The 6,850-nt window shown below is 39.0% G+C and overlaps 1 protein-coding gene across 1 annotated transcript in view; it reads left to right on the top strand.

The window, feature by feature from the left end:
• Window positions 1–6,850, top strand: part of MED12L (mediator complex subunit 12L) — a 393,990-nt gene that overhangs the window by 237,798 nt on the left and 149,342 nt on the right. The window lies entirely within an intron of this gene.

The raw sequence follows: 6,850 nt of genomic DNA on the forward strand, positions 1-6,850 counted from the left end.
CCTTTTTTTTAAAGTATCATTTTGAAAAATCTCTTACATGCCTTTCTCCCAGGAGTCACTGAACAATACTAAAGGGCAGGGAGGAATATAATTGGAAAATACAAAGGAAAGGACACCCAGAGAATCAAAAAAATATAGCTTGTTAGACCTGGAAGGGACTTGAAAGATCACCTATGCATTTCCCTCAACTTCCAGAAGAAAATTTGAGTCTAGGAGAGACTTGTGATGCCCAAGCCTCGTCACTATACTTAACACTCTCATTTTTACCCCGCCTCCAAGATCTTCAAACCTGCCTACCCAGTCTTCATGAATGGTGGAAAGAGGCTATTTCTTGGCTCTTTTGATTTCTTGAAAAACCAAAATCACCACTATGTGGTGCTGTACTACTTATATTGTACCAGGTTATGCTTTTTTTGAGAAAAAGCAGATCTTGAATGGTTAGTTGGATATTCTGAGTAGTTTTTAAAGTTGAAAATATTATTAAAGTGATTCTAGACATGACATTTTGCATATATTGGCTATCCAATAGATATTGGTTTTTTTTTTCTTACTAGTTAATGTGAATGATGGAAACCAATTTCCTTCTTAAGGTAAACATTTCAGATGCTCCCTGGATTTTAGTTTGGAGATCATCATTTCAGATGGGAATTTCAATACCTTTTCATTCATACGAGGAGTAACTATATATTTTCCATTCATTTGTGTGTATTGTGGAATATTGTGGTAATTTATACACACACACACACATACACATTTATATGATGCAGATGGATGATTTACTAGTATATATATATATATACATACATATATATATATATGTAAAGATAGCTCAAGCCAAATATATATCCCTTCCTCTCCAGTCTGGTATTACCTTCAGGTTTTAATTGATAAAATGCACATTTCTCATTAATTATTGACTTAATTATTAATAATGAATTTTTTGTATTTAAGAAGAAATTTAATTATTAATAATTAAATATTAATTAATAATTAAATTAATAATTATTAATATTTGGATATTGACTCTCTGAGGACTCAAAAATAGCATAATAGTAATTGTTATAAAAATGTGAGGACGAGATGATAACTTAAAAGTATATTGCACTTAAGAGCTTACAGAACACTTTTCCTACAACTGTTTTATGAAGTAGGCAGCACAAATATTAGACCCATTTTTTAGATGAGGAAACCAAGGCTTAAGGTGTGTATTTCTCCATAGCCAGTAGAACTCATACTCCAAATCCCACTGTGTTAATGAAAGAATTCTTTAAAAAATATATTTTTTTCAGGAAATACCACTTCTCTTTGTTATGCTATTCAGTATTTGTTCTTTTGTGGTTATCTTCAAAAGCTTTTCTAAATTAATTTTCAACTGGTTTCTTAAGTGGAATTATTTGTACTTTCTAATTTTGCATGGAAAGGGAAAGCCTGCTAAGGAAATGAGGTAGAGAGGCTTTGAAAATGGTCAGTTTTAGCTTTTCTGAAAAGGAGAATCATGAAGGGCTTTTATTTTCATTAGTGTTAATGACTTTCATAATACATCTGGTGTGAATCCCATTTCCGTAGCTCCAAGCCTCCATTAGTGCCCCTGAAAAAGGTCTAACCTGCCAATAACATCTCTCTATTTCCTAAACAAATAATGGGAATCTCACTTGCCCAGATTGTAAACACTCTGCTAGAAAACATGTGCTGCAGGTCTTAGCATTTTTTTTTTTCCTTTTTGGAGGACAATTGGGGTTAAGTAACTTGCCCAAGGTTACACGGCTAGTTTTTTTGTGTGGGTGTTAAGTGTCTGAGGCTGGAACTGAACTGGGGTCCTCCAGACTCCAGGGCCGGCACTTTACTCACTGTGCCACCTAGCCGCCCTTAGCATTTTTTTTAATCTCTGTGTCCCTGAGGCTTTTAGACAAGGTGGGCAGAGAGATGTTCAGGTCTGGTTTTCCTAGGTGACCCCAGAAACCCCGTGTGACATGCTATGAAGTACAAAGAAAGAGCCATACTCTCTTTGCTTTTTAATACTGAATTTTAGCTAACTTATATGTAGCCAGACTGACATTTATTCATTTAGTAATTCAACAGATACTTATTAAGCATCCATTATGTGTTATGGATACCAATGCAAAACTAAATTCTCTTAGGAGTCAAGGATCTTACATCTCTTGGGAGGAAGAGTGGTGGAGAGGGGATGGGACATAGATAATTAAACATAAAATGTATAAAAAGTAATTTCCTGGAATTAGGATGGGGGTGGTGGTGGCATCAGTAGCTAGTAGTGCTGGGGAATCCAGATAGGTTCCCTCTAGGAGATATCATTTGAGCTGAGTTGTGGAACAAGCTAGGAATTCTTTGAGGTAGAGATGAAGGAGGAAGGCAAAATGTTATGTGGGTGAAGACCAGTAAGAAGGTCAGTTTGGCTGGAGGATAGAGTGTGTGAGTGGGAGTTTTATGAAATTCTAGAAAGTGTAGAAAAATTGCCTGGAGCCAAGTTGTGAAAGAATCTAAATGGTGAACAGCACTGTATTTATTTCTAGAAGCAGTGGGGTTTATTGTGCGAGGTGTAACATTTTGGCAGCTTTGTGGAGTGAGGAGAGACTTGAGAGGGGGCCCTATAAAGAGGTTATTGGAATAGTCCTGTTGAGAAATCCTGAGGACCAGAACTGGGTGGTACAAGGAGAAGGAAGAGGTGGGAGAGGCAGATGAGACAGGCGTGGTAGAGGCAAGCTCAGGCAGTCTTGGGGTAGATGATAGACATGGGTGTAAGAGAGATGGAAGAGTGGAAGATGGCTCCTGAGGATAGTGATGCCTTCAATGACAAAAAGGGAATGGTTTGTGGGGAAAGAAAAGGAGTTCTCTTTTGGTTGTGTAGCCAGGGACCTTGGAGTCTAACAGCTTTCTACCACCACCACCATGATCCCCATCATCATTACCACCACCATCACCATCACCACTACCATCACCATCACCGTGACCATCACCACCAGCACCAGCACCACCACCTCCACCACCATCACCATCATCATCATCATCACCACCACCAGCTCCACCACCACCACCAGCATCATCATCATCAGCACCATCACCATCACCACCACCGCCACCATCACCATCACCACCACTGCCACCATCATCCTTTTAATTAGGACTTTAAAGTTTGTAAACACTTTCCAAATATCTCATTTTCCCTCATAACAACCCCAGAAGAAAGATAGTATTATTATCTGCCTTTTAGAGATGAGGAAACTGAGATAGACAGGGGTTAAGTGACTTGCCCAGGTTGACATAGTTGGTAGGTGTATTGAAACAGGATTTGAATTCAGGTCATCTGAATCCAGGTCCAAGGCTCTAACCCGTTCACTCCCTCGGTGCCTCACTGAGTCATCACATGAGAAATAGTTAAGACTGAGAGCAGCCATGAAGTAGAATTTTGTTCTGCCGCTTCCCATGGAGCCAATCCTTTAGGGAAACCATTATCCTGATGGCAGCAGTGAGTCTTTGACCACTGCCCTTTGCTTCTGACTTAGGGGCTGTAGGAAAAGGAGAGCCACCAGTTCTCCTCTTCCCTGCCATTCCATGTCGGCTTCTCAGGAATAAGTAAGGGTACTTGATACTGTTCCTGAGCAGAAAGATATTCATAGTTCCCAAAGAAAGTTGAGAAAATTGTTATTGTGTGGTGTATTTAAGAAGGAAGAAAGGAAGGAAGGAAGGAAGGAAGGAAGGAAGGAAGGAAGGAAGGAAGGAAGAGAAAGAAACAAAGAAAGGAAAGAAGAGAGAAGGAAAGAAAAGAAAGAGAAAGAAGGGAGGGAGAGAAAGAAGAGACAGAGGGAATGAGAAAGAGAGAGAGAACACAACTTATCTTCTATATCTTTTAGGTTTGAGGAAAATCTTCACCATTTTTGTGGTATGCTATTCATTTAGTGCATTTGACTTGATGTTATCCCAGTGAAATATTGTCCTGTTCTGTAAATATCACAGTATGGTAAGGTCATAGCTTGATAACAGCAAAGGACCAGAGAGTTAGTCAACCCCTCCCCCATGTCATTTTAAAGATGAAGAAACCAAGGACCTGAGAAGTTAAATGACTTGCCCCATTCACGCTGAAGTATAAGATCCTTGAAAAAGGAGCCCTGTCAGTAAGGACAAAAGGAAAAGTGAATTTTAATAAAGAAGGAAAAATCTGCTGAAAAGATTTGAAGAATTAAGTCCCAGTGGTACCCTTATGCTATATTTACCGTGTTGACGCAGTTTAATGAAACCTCTCTTGAGTATTCAGGGACCAATAAAAGATGCTTTCACCACAGGGATTGTTTTGCAACTTTAGGGTAGTGCCTTTGTTGTACATAGTACAACCTTAATTATTAAATTTCAATAAAATAGTAATACATTTTTGTTGGCATTTAATAATTACTTAATAAATTATTAAGATACACAATATGGTATGATAGAAAGTACACCAGATTCAGAGGCAGAGAATCTGGATTCAAATGCTGGCTGTACCATCTATACCTTTTTGCCCTGGAGGAATCCATCTAAGAAATGGAAATGTTATTTTCTTCATTTATAAAACTGCAAGGTCAGTCTCAATAATCTTTAAGGTGTCTTAAAGTTTGTGATCTTATGTAACCCTGATTTAACACTTAATACTAATAAAGTGACTTTTTAAATTTTAACTTAATCATCTTCCTTCTAAAATAAAGAGAAATTCACAAATAGAATACAGATGAAACATACACATTCCTAAGTTGGATTTTGATGCTGAATAGTATTTTGTTCTATTTTTCTACATACGCAAGACTAAAGGCTCTACTTTCAATTAGCCTTAAGAAGCTTGATGTGAAACTAGGCTGTGAAGGATTAGGGAAATCATGTCAGTCCTGCAACCCCACTATACTTAACCTCTTATTCTTGGTCTAACCAACTTCTACTTCAATTTTTTTGCTTTTTGTGCCCTGCCCTCGGTGGCATACAAGAACAATGATCAGAGAACTGAAACAAAGGAGAAATAAGTAACCATCCAGGATAATGGAGAGATCTTCTGATTTAGAGGGAAGGGAAGGCAAGGCAACAGTTCCCGTGAAAAAATTTCTGGGGGTTTTCATTGACCAAAGGCTCAGCATGAGTCAACAGTATAACAAGGGAACTATTCACAAACCAGAAACAGCTGCCTGAAGGGAGATTCATAGAATTTGGGACAGAAGAGGAAGTGAGTTCTAATATACTTTGCACTGGTCAGACCTAATCTGAAATACTGTGTTTCGTCCTGAGTGCCACATTTACAGAAGGGCAGAGACAAGCTGTCTGAAAGTGGACATCCAAATTGAGGAGAGGACTGGACACTGATGTATGACTATTATTGGAAGCAACAACTGAGTATTTTTAACCTAGATGAGAGAAGAGTTGGGGAGGGCATGATGATATTTTCAAATATTTTGAATACTCCTCTATGGAAGTAAAACAAGACATGTTCTGGTTAGCCCCAAAGGCGGAAGAGGACCAGCTGGTGGAAGTTCCATAGGGGCAAGTTTAGGCTTGATATTAGGGGCTAAAGGAAAAAAAACAAGCCAGACTTCCCAGCCCTTGGAAGCAGAATGGCTACTGGGAGCACCCAGAGCTAGTGAGTGGGTTTTCCCTCAATTATGTTCTAGGAGATGTAGATGTTGGGCGATCTCACTTCTCAGGGGTGTTTAGGTGGACGTTGAGCTAGAAAGTCTAAGCTTTTTCCTCATTCTCAGTTTCTATGTTTCTCCAAAAAGTGCAGTCACTTTATTTGTTTTTTTATTTTTTGTTTATCATAAGTAGCAACACACTCTTTCTTCTCTCACCTTTTTGACTGCGAGATTAACGACTAAGTATTTTCTCTTTTGTCCTTATGTCTTCTTTCACAGTCTCATTAGCAGTTAATTCTGAGGAACTAGCAATGCACTGACTTTTTTGCCATGAGCTTTGTCCCACAAAGAATGTGATCTGCTCTTTTCTTTTCCTTTTTTGTTTGGGTACACTGAATCCCCCATTGGATCCAGGTTCAAAGTGTACCAGTAATTCATGGATCCATTGCCCTAGCCGATCCAATTTTACCTGCTCGGTTTCTGATCTGGATCAACTTACCTTCTCCTTTGTGAGCCTGGTTGACCCTTTTCTGGGTGGAGGGTGAAGGGAGAAGACATAGGATTTAGCGTAGACCCCAGTCATCTTTAGCTGGTCGGCAGCTCAGGACTTTTGAACTAGACTAAGCCTCCCTTAGTGGCAGGGATTATAGAGTTGTGATCACATATATTGGTGTCTCTCCACACTGGTGCCTGATTTAGCCTTAGTATAGCTCAGAACTCTTAAACTCATGTAATTCACCAGCCTCATCCTCCCTCAGTAGCAAGAATTACAGACCATCTTACACAGTGGTACCCAATTCAGTGCAACACTCATTTGACTTTGGCTCTCCTGTAGCCCAGGACTCCTGAGCTCACGCAGTCCACCAGCCTTTGCCTTCTCTAGCAGGGATTATAGGTGGTGCCCCATCATGCCAGGTCCCTTTTAAAATTTCAAGATAAAAATATAAAAACTGATTTTTGAGATAGCTCAATAGTGAGTGTCTATTACTTACCAGTTAAGTATATGTTGCTACATCATAAAGGTTTCCTTTAATTTTTAATTACCAATTTAGTTTTGTGCTGACCAATATTTATTATGTATTCTATTGTATGATAATAATAATTATCATTATTTTTGTAGCAACAAAAATGCAGAGAGGTACAGTAGGAAGACAACCAGGTTTGGCTCCTGACTCTTAATTATTACTTGTGTGACAATGAGCCAGGTCTTCAGCCTCCCTGGGCCCTGCTTCCTCTTCTGTGAACTC

Source organism: Petaurus breviceps, unplaced genomic scaffold (assembly GCF_028583685.1).
Source record: "Petaurus breviceps papuanus isolate PSGF00001 unplaced genomic scaffold, PetGlider_PUasm1.0 688, whole genome shotgun sequence".
In the NCBI taxonomy this organism is placed as follows: domain Eukaryota; kingdom Metazoa; phylum Chordata; class Mammalia; order Diprotodontia; family Petauridae; genus Petaurus; species Petaurus breviceps.